At 38.1% G+C, this 16,668-nt stretch overlaps 1 non-coding gene across 1 annotated transcript; it reads left to right on the plus strand.

The window, feature by feature from the left end:
- The first annotated feature begins 3,430 nt into the window (after positions 1–3,430).
- LOC122744857 lies at positions 3,431–3,537 on the plus strand. Its single transcript, XR_006355196.1, has one exon. It is a non-coding gene; the product is annotated as a U6 spliceosomal RNA (small nuclear RNA).
- Positions 3,538–16,668: the final 13,131 nt, after the last annotated feature.

The raw sequence follows: 16,668 nt of genomic DNA on the forward strand, positions 1-16,668 counted from the left end.
AAAGACAAAAGATTATTTTAGTGCCTTATTCTACTAATCTGTTCTAGTACATTGTTGTTTACATAGAGACCTTCCCTGGACCAGAAGTTTGGGGAGAGGAGAAGAAACACACCACAATTGAGATAGTTGGATGAATGGTTGTAGAAAGAATAGGCCAATATATACCACAATATTTTGTGCTGTCACTTTTTGGGGTAGCAAAAAAAAATTGGGAAAAAGTGTGTGTCCAATATGTTGGGGAATGCCTGAAAAAACTATTGTATTTGAAGATAATGGAATATCATTGCACATTAAGGACTGACAAACATGAAGAATTCAGAGAAACACAGAATGGTTTTATGAACTGATGCAAAGCAAAAAAAAAAAAATGGAACCAAGAGAACAATGGTATTATGACTACAATCACATAAATGAAAATAAAATGAAAACTGAGCTCTGATTACTTGTAATGGTTAATGTTGGGCTGAGAGAATAGATGATGAAACATTTTTCTCCTTTTAGTAGAAAGCTAGAAGACTATGGCAACAGAAAGTTGCATACACTATCAAATGCTTTGTCAGTCAGTTTTATAACTGTTTTCCTTTGTAATAAAAGAGAGTTCAATATATGCCTTAATCTTAATCCTTAATTAATTAGTGCTTTCTTTTTGTGATTATCTCTAATTATCCTGTATAGTCTATCTGTACAGAGTTGTTTGCATGTGGTCCCCCCCCTGTTAAGGAGGTCATTGAGAGGCAGGAACTGATTTTTTATTTTTTCTACCCTGTTCTTTATATCCCCTGAACTTATATCTAGAAAAGTACTTAATAAATGTTAGGGTGAGGGCACAACTAGTGGCACAGTGAATAAGGCACCAATCCTGGATTCAGGGGGATCTGAGTTCAAATCCAGCCTCAGATACTTGACACTTACTAGCTGTGTGACATTGGCAAGTCACTTAACCCTCTTTGTCCCACCCCACCCCCTCCAAAAAATAATAGTTAGTTGACTGACTTACTGTTTTATGATGGAGATATATCAAGGAAATGGACAGCTGTTTTTTTGTAAAAGACACCAATAGAAATCAAATAAAAAAAAGAATTAATGTTTTAATATAGGGCCCAACAGCTTAATGAGCCACAATCGTTTCATTCAAAGTGCCTGGATCTATCTAATGTAAGGTCCGTGACTGAAAATATCAGTGTTGCGAGTATTAGACACATGTCTACAACAAAGAGTGCATCTTGTGGTCTTATTTGTGTGCAGCTTGATGAAGTGGACTTGGAGTCTAAGAAAGGCAAAAAAACATGGTCCCTGCTCTCAACAAATTCATATGGTAATGGAGGAGAAAATATGCAAATAATTATGTACATAAAGATACAAGCAGTGTAATTGGAAAGTAGTCTTACAAGGAAGGGAGGATTCCTGGAAGGTTTCCTGCAGAACATGGGAATTGAAGGAGGCAGGGAACCTAGAAGTAAAAGGTGAGAGAAAGTGTTCCAAGCATGGGGGACTACTAATGCAAGGGCAGAGCCAATAAATAGAGTGCCCTGTGTGAAGGGCAGTAAGCAGATCAGTGTACAGTGTAAGCAGATCAAAGAGTGTACAGAAGTAAATATAGGCCCCTTCTTACCTTTCTGGTCTTATATTTACAGGCTGTTAGAGGCTTTAAATGTCAAATAGAAGTTTTTTTTTTTTATTTGATATTGGGTTTCATAGGGAGCCACTGGATTTTATTTAAGGAGTGACATTTTCAGACCTACACTTCAGGAAAATCATGTTGGCTGCTGAGTAAAGGATGGCTTGAAATGGGGAGAGACTTGAGGCAGGGAGACTAATTAGAAGGCTATTGTAGAGGGCAGCTGGGTGGCGCAGTGGATAGAGCACTGGCCCTGGAGGAGGACCTAAGTTCAAATCCAGCCTCAGATACTTGACACTTACTAGCTGCATGACCCTGGGCAAGTCACTTACCCCCAATTACCTCACACACACACAAAAAGGCTATTGTATAGTCCAAGCAAGAGGTAATGGGAGAGCCTGTGGTAGTGTGGTGGTTATGTGAGGAGAGATAAGGGGACACATAGGAGGGATGTTAAGAAATTAGAAATAATAAGATGTATCATTATATTGGATATATTGGCTGAGGGTGAAAAAGGAGTTGAGGATGATACTGAGTTTGTGAACTGCAGTAATTGTGCCTTTGATAATGACAAGAAAGCAGAGAAGAGGTGACAGTTTTGGGGGAAAGAGAATAAGTTCTCTTTCAGACATGCTGAATTCGAGAAGTCTATGGGGAACCCATAACACAAAAAAACCAAGCCCCTACTTTGTCAATTTGCTATTTTATTGAAAAATTCACAATACTGGTTCATATCTGGGATTTTATAAAGGCAGGAAAATTTCAGTGTGAAAATTTCCTCCTCCAATGCATATTAGCATATCTTCTATAATTTATAATCTTAGAAAATTGACTGGGACTCTGAGATGTTACAAGATTTGATCAGGGTCACATAGACAATATGGGTCCAAGACAGGACTTGAACTCAGATCTTCCTGACTCTAAGTCTGTTTCTTTATCCATTATGTCATACTTATTCAATCGTTTTGATTATGCCTGACACTTTGTGACCCCATTAGGGGTTTGCTTGGCAAAGATACTGGAGTGGTTTGCCATTTTCTTCTCTAGCTCATTTTATAGATGAGGAAACTTATGACTTTCCTAGCATCACATAGATAATGTGTCTGAATGTGGATTTGAACTCAGGTCTTCCTGACTCCAGGCCCATTGCTCTCCCCACTACATCACCTAGATGCCCAATTATGTCATATTACTTTGTCATATTATTACATTTTAATAATTAAATATTATTAACACAGAACAGATTCCAGAGAGGACAAAAGTCATGCAAGAATGGAAAGGAAGCAACAAGACAAAGAAATAAACATTCCTCTTCTTTGCCTCCAGGAAACCTTTGATGGCTGTTTAATAACTTATGTTTTTGTTGTTTGTTTGTTTTTTTTGTTTGTTTGTTTTCAGGGCAATGAGGGTTAAGTGACTGGCCCAGGGTCACACAGCTAGTACATGTCAAGTGTCTGAGGTCATATTTGAACTCAGGTCCTCCTGAATCCAGGGCCGGGGCTTTATCCACTGTGCCACCTAGCTGCCCCCTCTCTAATAACTTATGAACCAAGTTCAAACTTTTTGATCTAGCAATCAAAGCTTTCTACAATCTGAGAACCACTACCTTTCCAGTTTTATCTCACATAATTCTCTCCTAGTATACTATACTCTGGCAAAAAAAAAAAAAAAGGAATATCCCCTGTCCCATAAACATGCCCAACGCTATCTTATTGTCTTACTTTTCCTAATATTTCTACATCCGGAAAATCTTTCTTCCTCTCCTTTGTTCTTCTACCCCTCCCCCAATTTTGGCTTATTGAAAATTTTTTTGTGCTTGGTTCGGCAGCACATATACTAAAATTGGAAAGATACAGAGAAGATTAGGATGGCACCTGCACAAGGATGACATGCAAAGTCATGAAGCGAAAATCTTTTTCATCCTTTGAGGCCAAGCTCAAATGCCCCCTTCTTCATGGAGCCCAACCTTATTTAATAGGCCAATACCTTTCCTTCCTCCCTTAGAGGTGGCTTGGCACACACTTTGTACCTCTTTTATGCCCTTATCCTGCATTATTTGACATCCTAGTTGTTTGTTAATAAATTACGTCTCCCAACTAGTCAGTGAACTTCATGAGGTAGGGACCTTATTTTATTTGGGTTTAATTCAATAAATGTTTATTATAATTCTTGTATCTCCTCCAGTGTCTACTATAGTGGGGGGGTTTTTTGTTTGTTTTTTTTGCTTTTTTGCACAGGGCAATGAAGGTTAAGTGACTTGCCCAGGGTCACACAGCTAGTAAGTGTCAAGTGTCTGAGGCTGGATTTGAACTCAGGTCCTCCTGACTCCAGGGCCGGTACCTTATTCACTGCTCCACCTAGCTGCCCCCCATAGTGTTTTGTTCATAGTAGATGCCTGCTGAAGCTGAAGCCCAGTGATTTCTCAGGTGGCAGATCATTAAGTCTTATTACCTTCCCAGGCTTGAGTCCATTTAAGATTAGGCAAGTAAAGGAAAGAGGCTTTGATTGAGGTAGACTTTAGGAAGGAATGCAGTCCCTCTGCTCTTCTGATCTGCCTCAAATTTTACCCATTACAGTGATTCCCAAAGTGCCATAGGAGAAACCAGAATTATCAGTGTACGGATTTATTAGGACAGGAGACATTAAGAAGGGGCTGATGAAACTGAAACTCAGACATCATAGTATATAACAGAGGTGTCCAACATGAGGCCTGCTGGCTACATTTGACTCACATACTCCTGAGCACACCCAAATCAGATTAAAATGCAATTGGGAAATATTTAACAAAATAAATAAAAATACAATAGATAACATTAATATGTGGTTTTATCATTTTCAAAAATTTGTAATTTATTTTAAAATTTTTAAAAATTATAATTTATTTATTAACATTCTTTTCTTTTTAAATTTTAAGTTCGAAATTCTCCCCCCCTACTAAAAAGGCAAGCAAAGTGAAATAAATTGTACATGTGAAATAATACAAAACATATTTCATCTTAGCCATATCTTTTTAAAAAGAAAGTTATACTTCAATTTGTACTCAGAATGCATCAGTTCTCATTCTGAATGTGTATGACAGTTTTTCATCATGAGTATTTTGGAATTGTCTTGGATCATTGTATTGATCAGAGTAGCCAAGTCTTTCACAGTTGTACATCATTATGATGTCTCTGTTCTTCTCACTTCACTTTGCATCAGTTCATGTAGTCTTACCATATTTTTTTCTGAAACTACCCACTTCAGCTTTTCTTATAACACAATACTACTCCATCACAACCATATGCCATAACTTGTTCAGCCAATTAATGAGTTTAACTTGTTTAATCTAATTAATGAGCATCTTCTCAATTTCTAATTCTTTACCACCACAAAAACGAGTTGTGATGAATATTTTTGTACATATAGGTCCTTTTTGAGGTACAGGACCCAGTAGTGATATTACTCAGTAAAAAGTATGCATGGTTTTTGTTTGTTTTTTGGTGAGGCAAGTGGCGTTAAGTGACTTGCCCAGGGTCACACAGCTAATAAGTGTCAAGGGTATGAATCTGGATTTGAACTCAGGTCCTCCTGAATCCAGTGCCAGTGTTCTATCCACTGAATCACCTAGCTGCCCCACTATGCATAGTTTAATAGCCATTTGGGCATAGTTCCAAATTGTTCTCCAGAATGATTGGTCTAGTTAGTTCATAACTCCACCAACAATTTATTAGTGTACCTATTTTCCCTCAAACCCTCCAATATTTGTCATTTCTGATAGGTATGAGGTAGTACCTCATAGATGTCTTAATTTGCATTTCTTTAATTAATAGTGATTTAGAGCATTTTTTCATATAACTATAGATAGATTTGATTTTTTCTTCTGACAACTGCCTATTCATATCTTTTGATCATTTATCAATTGGGTAATGTCTATTATTTTTTATAAATTTGACTCAGTTCCCTACATAGTTGAGAAATGAGGATTTTATTAAAGAAACTTGCTATAAATTTTTTAAATATTACTTCATTGTACCTTTGGTACCTTTTAAGGTACCATGGTACCTTTTAATAAAATGTAGTTTTGCTGATTATCTCTTTTAATTAGGTCTATTTTTGCTTTTGCTTTGTCTGAGATCATGATCACTATTCCTAACTTTTTTACTTCAGCTAAAGCATAATAGCTTCTGCTTCAGCCCTTGATTTTAACTATGTGTTTCTCTTTTTTCAGGTGTCTCTCCTGGATTCTGGTTTCTAATCCATTCTGCTATCTGCTACTATTTTATGGGTGAACTCATCCCATTCACATTCAGAGTTATGTCTGCTAAATGTATATTTCCTTTAATCCCATTTTCTTATGTTTACACCTCTCTCTTTCTCTCTCTCTCTCTCTCTCTCTCTCTCTCTCTCTCTCTCTCTCTCTCTCTTTCTCTCTCTCTCCCTCTCTCTCTCTCTCTCTCTCTCTCTCTCTCTCTCTCTCTCTCTCTCTCCTCTTTCATTGCTCCTTAAAAGTCTGTTTTTCTATTGATCATTTCCTTCCTTAATCAGCCTCCCTTTTATCCCTCCTATTTCCCTATAGAGTTAGATAGATTACTATGTCCAATTGAGTGTGTTTATATTGTCTTTCCTCTTTGGACTGATAACAATGAAAGTGAGGTTCAAGTATTGCACCTCCCCCCACTTTCCCTTCCATTGTAAAGGCACTTGCTTGTATGCCTCTTTTATGTGAGAAATATTTTCCCATCTTTAACTCTTCCTTCCCTTTCTCCTGGTGCATCCCTCTTCTTCACTCTTCCACTTTTATTTCATTTATTTTTGGAGATCATCCCAACATAATCAACTCACACTCATGTTTTTTTATCTAGTTAGACTCTTTCTAACTGCCCTAATAATGATAAATTTCTTAGGATTAATGTATATCTTCTTCCCATATAGGAATGTAGACAATTTAAACATATTAAGTCCCTTATGATTTCATATTTATCTTTTTATGCTTGAGTCTTGTGTTTGAATATCAAATTTTCTATTCAATTCTTTTTTTTTTTCATTAGGAATGTCTCAAAAGTCCTTTATCTCATTAAATATCCATTTCCCCCCCTGAAGGCTTATACTCAGTATTTTTCTGGCTAAATGTTTTTTCATGTATCCTAGATCCTTGTCTTCTGGAATATTTTATTCCAAGCTCTCCATTCCTTTAATATGGAAGCTGCTAAATCTTGTATAATCCTGACTATGGCTCCATTGTATTTGAATTATTTCTTTCTGGCTACTTTTAATATTTTTCCCTTGACCTAGGAGCTCTGGAATTTGGTTATAATAGTCCTGAAAGTTTTCATTTGGGGATCTCTTTCAGGAAGTTATCAGTGGATACATTCAACTTCTAGTTTAGACTCTGGATCAAAGGTATTATGGAAATTTTCCTTGATAATTTCTTGAAATACGATGTTTAGGCTCTTTCTTTTGATCATGGATTTCTGGTAATCAATAATTCTTAAATTATCTCTTTTTGATTGCTTTTCCAATATGATTTCATATTTTCTTCTTTTTTTCTTTTCATTTTTTGGACTTTATTTATTTTTTTGTTTCTTAATGCCTCATGGAGTATTTGCTTCCACTTACCCATGTCTAATTTTTAAGATGATTACTCTCTTCAGTGAGCATTTGTCCCTCTTTTTCCATATGGCTAATTATGCTTTTTAAGGAGTTCTTTTCCTTCAGTAAACTGTTGTGCCTATTTTACCAAGCTATTATTCTGTTTTCATAATTTTCTTGCATCACTCTAATTTCCTTTCAAATTTTCCTCTACTACTTTTTTCTCATTTCTTTTCTCTTTTTTCTTTCTTTCTTTTAAAAATATGTCTCAGTCCCTGGAACTGTGACTAGGCCCCCTACTCTCCTCTATAACCACAGGTAATAGCCTCTCTCCACCCTTTATCTGCAACCTAGAGGGGTTTTATAATTAATAGAGGTGCTAAACAGAGCCAGCTGCAATCCAATGCCAGGGAAGGGTTTGTAATGTACTTCTGACAGTTGTCTGGACCCCTTACCATCTCTAGGCTGAGTTTTTGATGTTGATGCACCTCTACAAAGTCTGCACTGGTGCTGTGGTAACCATGTTCTGGACAGTTTTCTACATTGTCTTAGGCTGAGAAAATGGTTTTACTCTGAACTTTTGTTGACTCTGCTGCTCCAAAAGTCAGTTTGAGGTGTTATTTTAAAGTTGTTTGGAAGATAATGTTGAGAAAGCTGGGATGGCTTGTTCTAAGGCATAGTGATGGGAGATGGGTTGTTGTCTATGGGAAAGAGCAAGCAGGTGATTTTTGAAGCGGGAACATGAAGACTAATAATGAATTCAGGAAGTGAACCAGATTGTACTTGGTTTTAGGAAGAATAGGGGAATTTGTATTTTTGTCTAGAGGATAATAGGGAGTCACTGAAAATTACAGAGCAGGGCAGTGATATGATCAGACTTATGCTTTAGGAAGATTATTTTGGCAGTTGGTTGATAGATGAATTAGAGAGGAAGATTGGAAGCAAGAAAACCATTTAAGATCCTAGTGCAGATAAAGAGATGGGAAGGGCCTGGTATTAGGGTCATAGCTGCATGAGTGGAGGGAAGTAGACAGATCTGTGAGATGCTGTGGAGGTAGAATTGACAAGACCAGGCAATTGATTGGACATAGGGGTCTGATGAAAAGGGAAAGATTTGCTCTGGGGTGTGTGAAAATCTAGAGGAAGCAAAATAGAGGGTTTTTTTTTCTTCTCAGTACTGGAGTGTTTAATAACTCAGAAAATATCCAGTGAGATATTTTGGGAGGCCCCTTCTGAATTTGGTTTTGGTTATGAAGATAGTTGTCTCCTTTTCCAGAGCTTATTGTTATTCACTGACACATTTTTCATACAGACAGAGAAGGGATCCAGGGCCAAAGTGAATGAATGTATTAGTTCCGTGATTTAGAAAAATCCCAAGATTTGGGGTTTCAGTTAATTCCATAGAAACTTTGTAAAAAAAATACAAGTCCATCCACAAATACATATTTAAATTCCCTTTTCATTCTTTCAATTCATTTGATACTATGGTTTAACAATTATGTATTCCCACCAATTGTCAGAACCCACTTCTTCCTGCTTTCATTACCTCTGTCTTTTGTACATATACTGTTTTTGTTCAGTAAAATATGAGCTTCTTAAAGGCAGGAAACTATTTTTCATTTTTATCTTGCACAATATCTAACACAGAAGGCACAATGGCTGTTTACCTTGAGATTCCATTCAGTTTAGGGTTCAGCACAGTTTGAACCCTTAGGTTATGGGTTCAGCTCAAGACCCCCTAGAGGAAATAGAGTTCATTTCTCAAAGGGATGAGGCACAATTTCATACGAGGGACTAAAAATGGACAAATTAAAAAGAAAATGACCAGGGCAGCTAGGTGGCACAGTGGATTAAAGCACTGGTCCTGGATTCAGGAGGACCTGAGTTCAAAATCTGGTTTCAAACCACTTGACACTTACTAGCTGTGTGACCCTGAGCAAGTACTTAACCCTCATTGCCCCCCCCAAAGAAAATGATCAACTATTTTCTCTTGCCAAACTCTAGAAAATGTTTCCTCCCAATTCTCGCCTAAGTGACTGTTATGCCAAGTGCAGTTTGCAATTATCCAAAGCAAGACTAAGAAGAGAGAGCTTTGTATGGTGGGGCTTCTGGGAGCCTAGTGTTTCACGGGGATGTGGTAGTTGTGATTTTCAGGAGATACAACTGGCACTTGAGTTGAATCTGCCTGCATTTTTTCAGAAGAAACATACACATAAACACACCGTGCACTTTTTGGTTTGTGCTCTGAGATAGAGGTACCATTTGAAACCTGCTGACTAATTCTTGCTACAGAATAACAAATCTCAGGGAAAGTATCTGGCATTCGAATCTTTGTGGCACTGGTCAGGGGCCTGGTCATTTCTACTATCTTCCATCTCAGGCTTTGCGCTTATGGAGACACAGCCTAGTTTAGAGGCTGGAGTGTCCTGACAGGAATCAGAAGATTGCTCCTTTCCTCTGATAAGCACAGAGGTTCCTCAGGTCAGAACGAAAACAATGACCTTCATCTACCAGTATTTGTAGGGGAAGAGGCATGATGACATAAGGCTTACAGCATGAGTGTAAGCCTAGGTGAACAGGCCCCAGGATTCTTCTGCAATATGGCCTGGTGACCTGGTACAAGTTGGTGAAACTCTTTGAGCCTCAGTTTCTTCATTTGTAAAATTATACCTATCTGACTTTGTCATAAGTTATTGTGAGGATCAAGTCATGTTGTGGGAATATGATTATGTGCTTATGTTGGTATCTTATCCCTTTCTAGACTGTAAATTCCATGAAGGTAGGTATTCCATTAGGTAACTGTAAATTCCATGTTACCTAAGCTCTATACCTCCCCATCAAATAATAGTGTTCTTAGCACATTGTAAAGGTTTAATGGTAATAAGAGGGGCAGCTAGATGATGCAGTAAGTAGAGCGCTAGGCTCTGAGTCAAAAAGATCTGAGTTCAAGTACGGCCTCAGACACTTCCTAGCTCTGTGAGCCTAGGCAAGTCACTTAACTCTGTTTGCCTCAGTTTCCTCATCTATAAAATGAGCTGGAGAGGAAATGGCAACCCATTCTAGCATCTTTGCCAAGAAAATCCCAAATGGGATCACGAAGAGTCAGGCACAACTGAAAAAAGGTACAACTTATCCTCTTAATACTGCAGGCAATTTTATAAGACTAGTGATATCAAATTCAAATAGAAATGGAAGCCACTGAAATTCTGGATCCTTGAAGACCACATATTGAATGTTTTAAAGGGTGATATTCTATATGTTTAATTGTATTTTTTATTTATTTTGTTAAATATTTCTTAATTACATTTTAATCTTCTTTGACTAGATTCCAGAGGCCCACCAGGCTGCATATATGGCATCTTTTATAAGAGACTAAAAGCTATAGAAAGTTGCCATCTGCCTTGGTGGAAAGAGTTTCATCACTAGGAGTCTTGTACACTGATGAAATAACAAGTCAAGGCAAATAAACATATGCATTTATCAAATAAATACACGGTGATTACTTGTGCTCACATATGTGTATCTAGATATAAATGCATAAGTTTATGTGTGCATAGCTTTATGTAGACTCATCTATATATGTGTGTATATGTATTTGTACAACATATATACGTATGTGTGTACATGTATGGATATTATTTTTATATACATATATATGTATATATGTGTATATATGTATGTATATATATATTCTGTAGGGGGAAAAATTCCCACTTGGTTATACCTCAAATGCTGAATCAGATTTAATTGGTCTTTGAATGAAGACCAAGAGAAGTAAGTAATATGCATAACCAAAATGCTGCAGGGTTTTGTGACAGCTATTTTAGGCTCTCAGAAGCCTTTGCATTTTCCTGTAGTTTCAACTGAGTTCTAAAGGTTAATGGAAAATGATCTTCAAATCAGTGTATGGCTTCATAGATGGTCAGAGCTAGAAGCCTTAGACACCACATAGTCCAACTCCTCTATTTATATAGGGGGAAACTAAGGCAGTGAGAGAGGAATTGAGTTACCCAAGGTTACTCAGATTAGTGAGTAGTGGCAAAATTGGAAATTGAATCTCTAGGCTCCTGGCTTTAGTCCAAGGCTCTTTCCTTCCTTGCACTTTGATCTCAAACCCCAGCAAAAACACAGGATTCCATTCCAGGAGCCAATGAAATACTGAAGTCAGAGAACTTTTCTAGGAGCTTCCCAGATGTTCATTTTGAAAAGTGAATTATCTTTAATTAAAGTGGCAATCTGCCCCCAGTGAGCTCCCCATCCTATGTACCCATCACATTCTGTTCTCCCTGTTCTCATCACCTTGCCTTCCAATTCTCTATTTTTAATTTCAGGACCATCAAAGTGCTGGCTTACTAAGTCAATTTTAATGGAAAGTTATCCAATATGAATAATGATGAGAGGTTTAAAATTGTTCCTTAGCTATTGAATAAGCTGGATACAGTGGGGTTAAAAGTTGGGGTCTTGGTGGCAGGTAATTTATATTAAAATGTAATTATAATTGTGCTTTGAAGGAGAGGTATATCTTTAGTTTTAATGCCATCATGTATGGAAAAATTTTTTATCTTTTTCATTAATTATTCTTGTTATTCCTACCTTGAAAATGTTTGGGGGTTAGCAAGTTAAACTTTCGGTATACAGATACACATCTCATGTTACTATGTACCATACACTAGTGAGAATAAGATTAGGCCAATTACTGTCACTTGGGTATGAGGGCCCCTGTGCATTGGCAGGACATCTTTCTTACAGTGTGCCTGGTACTTTAGCATTTGAATAATTATTATCACCATCACCATCACCGTCATCAAGAATGACACTCATAGACCACTTTAAGTTTGCAATGACCTTTTACATATATTATCTCATTGGATCCTCATAAATCTATATGAGAAAGGTACTATGGATAAAGGAAGAAACTGAGACTCAGGGAGGGTTAAGGAACTTTTTTCATGATTGTGCATCCAATGCATTCCAGAGGCAGGATTCAAACTAATCAATCAATCAATTGATCGATATTTAGTTAAGTATTCATATGTCCCAGGCACTGTACTAAGTGCTAGAATACTGAAATAGGCAAGAGACAGTCCCTGCCCCACAAGGAGCTCACAATGCAATGGAGGAGACAATATGTAAATAAATATATACAAAGCAAGCTAAATATAGGATAACAAGGAAATAGTTAATGGAGGACACTAGAATTGAGAGGGACTGGGTAGAAGTTTCCCATAGAAGCAAAGGATTTTTTTTTTTGGTGAGATAATTGGGGTTAAGTGACTGACCAGGGTCATACAGCTAGTAAGTGTCAAGTGTCTGAGGCTGGATTGAACTCAGGTTCTCCTGAATCCAGGGTCGGTGCTCTATCCACTGCACACCTAGCTTCCCCTGAAGCTAAGATTTAACTTAGGAGGTAAGCCAGGGAAACCAAGTAATCAGAGATGGAGAAGGAGAGCATTCCAGGAATGGGCAACAGCAAGAGAAATGCCAGTAGGTAAGAGACAGAGTGTCTTTGATCATGGAACAGCAAGAGACAATGTCACTGGATCAAAGAGTAGTGGCAGGGAATAAGGTGTAAGGAAGATTGGAAAAGTAGGAGCAGGCTAGAGTGTGAAGGACTTTCGCCACCAAAGAGAGGCATTTGATCCTGGAGATGATTAGGGAGCTGTTTGGAGTTTATTGAGTAGATTCATGACATGGTTGGAAATGTGCCTTTAGAAAACTACTTTAGTGGCTGAATGAATAGAGGATAAATGAAGTGATGAGAGACTTAAAATAGAACACTCGCCAGCAGGCTATTGCAATAGCCCCAGATATGAGGTAATGAGGGCCTGCACTAGAATGGTGACGATGTCAGAGGAGAGAAGGGGGTATATTTGAGAGCTGTTGCAAGATGAAATAAATAGGCCTTGGTAACAGTTTGGATAGTGTTGGAGGAAGTGTGAAAGATAGTGAGGAGTCAAGAATTACAACTAGGATTGCAAGCCTTAGAGACTAGGGAGCGTGGTGTTGCCCCTCTACAATAACAGGAACATTAGAGGGGACCTATTTAGAAGAAAGAGAATGAGTTTAATTTTGGACATGTTGAGTTTAAGATGTGTAGTGGCATCCAGTTTGAGATGTCTGAAAGGCAGCCAGAGATATAACATTGGAGGTCAGCAGAGAAGTTGGGGCAAGATAGGTAGATTTAATAATCATCAAAATAGAGATGATAACTAAATCCATGGGAGTTGATGAGAGCACCAAGTAAAGTAGTATAGAGGAGGAAAAGAGGGTATAGGACAGAACCCTGTGGAACACCAATGATTAGAGTGAGTATCTAATGGATCTGGATGAGGACCCAACAGACTAAGGGGAGGTAAGAAGAGGATCAGGAAGGAGTGTGTTCCATAGCATAGAGAGGAGAGCAGCAAGGAGAAGTTGATCACCAGTGTCAAAGGCCACAGAAAGGTCAAGAAGAATGACAATTGAGAAAAAAACACATTGGATTTGACAATTAAGGGATTGAGCAACTTTAAGTTAATTTTCTAAAGTTAACTTTGTTAATATGTTACTAATAGCTTTGGGGAGAGCAATTATGGTGGAATTATGAGGTTAGAAGATGGATTTTAAGGGGTTAGAAGAGAGTGAGAGGAGAGAAAGTGGAAGCACCTATTACATATGACCTTTTTAGAGTTAGCCACAAAGGGGAGAAGAGTTATAGGGCAATAATGAGGGGACTGGAAGAATCACATGGGGAGATTAAGGATAGGGAAGGTATATGTATGTTTTTAGGAAGTAAGGAAGAAGCCAGTAAAGAGGGAGAAATTGAAGACAGGATATGGAATGGGGATGACAGAGAGGGCAGTCTGTTGGAGGAGACAGGATGGAATGGATTCTCTTATAGAGGTAGAGAGTTTAGCCTTGATAAGGAGTAAGGTCATTTCCTGTGATACAAGGGTGAAAGAAAGGCATCTGAGTGACAAGATATGAGAAAAAGGGAAGAAGAGGAAGCTTCTCAAAAGAACTCAAGTCTTTCCATCTCTCAATCCGATGTTCTTTGTACCATACCACCTCTTTTTTCTCTGCCAGTATTGCCGCACCCTTTATGGGAGCAGACCACAAGTTCTGTGTGCCTACATCATTACAGAAATAATTACATTACATAAATCCTCCATAGAGGAACTTCAGAAATAAGAATAATATTACCCATTACCTGAAGGCCCCAGACACTGCCCTAGCCCAGCCCAGGCAACAAGCACTTATTAACTCATTACTATGTTCCAGACAGTGTCCCAACTGTTGGGGATACAGTCTTGGCCCTCAAGAGGCTTACATTCTAGTGAATGAAGATCACATAAAAAAGAGACTGAAAAGCAGTGGAGTGAGGAAGGTAGTCAGATGAAGTCTGGTGAGATGGAAGCAGAATTGGAAGAAGAATAAAATGGACCTTTCCCAAAATGGAGGCCTCAGGGGTAACTGACTAGTGGGAGAAGGGAACTAGAAGGGTGGAGAGGTTCCTGAGTGAAAAGACCATGGGCTCAGAGGAAAGTTCCAGGATGAGAAGGCAAGACGTGTCCAGGCCCCAAATGACATGAATAAGGCCTGTTTTGTTTGTTTGTTTGTTTTTTAGTGGGGAAATGAGGGTTAAGTGACTTACCCAGGCTCACACAGCTAGTAAGTGTCAAGTGTCTGAGGCCATATTTGAACTCAGGTCCTCCTGAATGCAGGACTGGTGCTTTATCCACTGTGCCACCTAGCTGCCCATAAGGCCTGTTCTTAACATGAAACAGGTAACATGGGAATCTTTGTGGAGTGCCTCAGGCAAATATGCAGTTACTGTGAGACAAGAAACTGAGAGCCCCTTCAGTGATTAAGGAGGCAGAGCCTGACAAACAAAAATATTAGTAAATACACACACACACACACACACACACAGGCCCAGAGTAGTGACTCCCAGGGTGAAGGAAACTGGGGCAAGTATTCAATCTGCCTCTCCTTGCACCTGCAGACTAGCTCTAGAAGATTTCTTTCTCTAGTCTTTCTTTCCCCATTATCTTACTTTTTGAGACACCCAATGTTTAAATACATATAGCAAACAACAGCAAGGACCACTATAACTTCTAAATAAAGAAAACTTGGGGGAAGGGTTGTAAAAGGGAACAATGAGAAGTGATTTCACAATTTTTTTTCACTCCCAAAAGTAGACAGGTAGACAAGAAGACAGTCAGATCCAGGATGTCTCTTTTGGAAGGCATGCCAAGTCATTAGAAGAAGAGTTGAAAGGAAAGTTGGCTTCTTTACCTGTTCTTAGTGTATCTTCACAGAATACTATTGAGTTAGCCCTCTGAGAGCTCTCTTTCTACTGAATTCAGCAAAACTAGCTGGGGTTGCAATAGGCACATTAGTTCTGGGAATACTTTCTTCAGACAGAATTCTCACCACTTTCTAGATGAGGCTAGGTACCCTTCTATAGTAAAAAGCATAATATGGGAAACAGGCATTTAATGCCTCCTTCAAGTTCTTTAAACAAGGCTCAATAAATAGGCACTAGGGAAAAGAAGGAAGAAGGAAGAGTTCAAAGACTTTATCTTCTACTTAGGAGACAACATTAGCCTTTATAAGGTATATGCTAGGTGCCTCAAATATCTTGGTGCAATTTTAGTTTTAGTAGCTTAAAACTGCACCAAGACTTTTGGGACCCTCCATATAAAAAGAATACAAAAAGTAATTGGTCATGGGGGCGTCAAAGAGGTAGATGTGTAGACATGTGTGGGCTGGAGATCAAAAAAAATGTTCATGTAGAATGTTGAGCTGAGCTTGAGTGAGCTTTAACAAGAGCTAGGGATTCTAACAGGCTGAGGGAGGATGGCCTACTTCCAGGCATGGGGACAACTTGTGCAAAGTAATGGGGGATGGTAGATGAAGTATAGTGTGTGAACAATAGCAAGGAAGGGCCATTTTGGCTAGACCATGAAATGTGTAAATGAAAATAAGCTGTGATAAGGGCTGGATATGTGTTTTATGAAATAGTGCACTCAAAACATATGAAAAATAGTTGCCCCCTGGATAGAGTCCTAAATTACATTCTGAAAACCTTGGTTTATATTGTTATTCAAAAATGCTATCCATACCCAGAGAAGGTACTGATAGAGCATGAATATAGATCGAAGCATGCTTTTAAAATCTCCTTTATTTTATTTAGGTTTTTTTATTTGGGTTTGTGTTTTATTTTACAACATCAATAATATAGAAATATGTTTCTCATGACTACATAGGTATAACCTAAACTAAATTACTTGCCTTCTCAGTGAGGGTGGTGGGGAGGGAAGGAGAGAATTTGGAATTCAAAATTTTAAAAACAAATGTTGAAAAATTGTTTTTGCATGTAATTTAGGGAAAATGAAATACTAAATCTAAAAAATATACAAATAATTCCTTATTCAGACACTGACTAGATGTTATGACCTTGAACAAGTCACTTCATTTCTTTGAACCTCAACTCCCTT

This window comes from Dromiciops gliroides, chromosome 2 (genome assembly GCF_019393635.1).
Source record: "Dromiciops gliroides isolate mDroGli1 chromosome 2, mDroGli1.pri, whole genome shotgun sequence".
In the NCBI taxonomy this organism is placed as follows: Eukaryota; Metazoa; Chordata; class Mammalia; order Microbiotheria; family Microbiotheriidae; genus Dromiciops; species Dromiciops gliroides.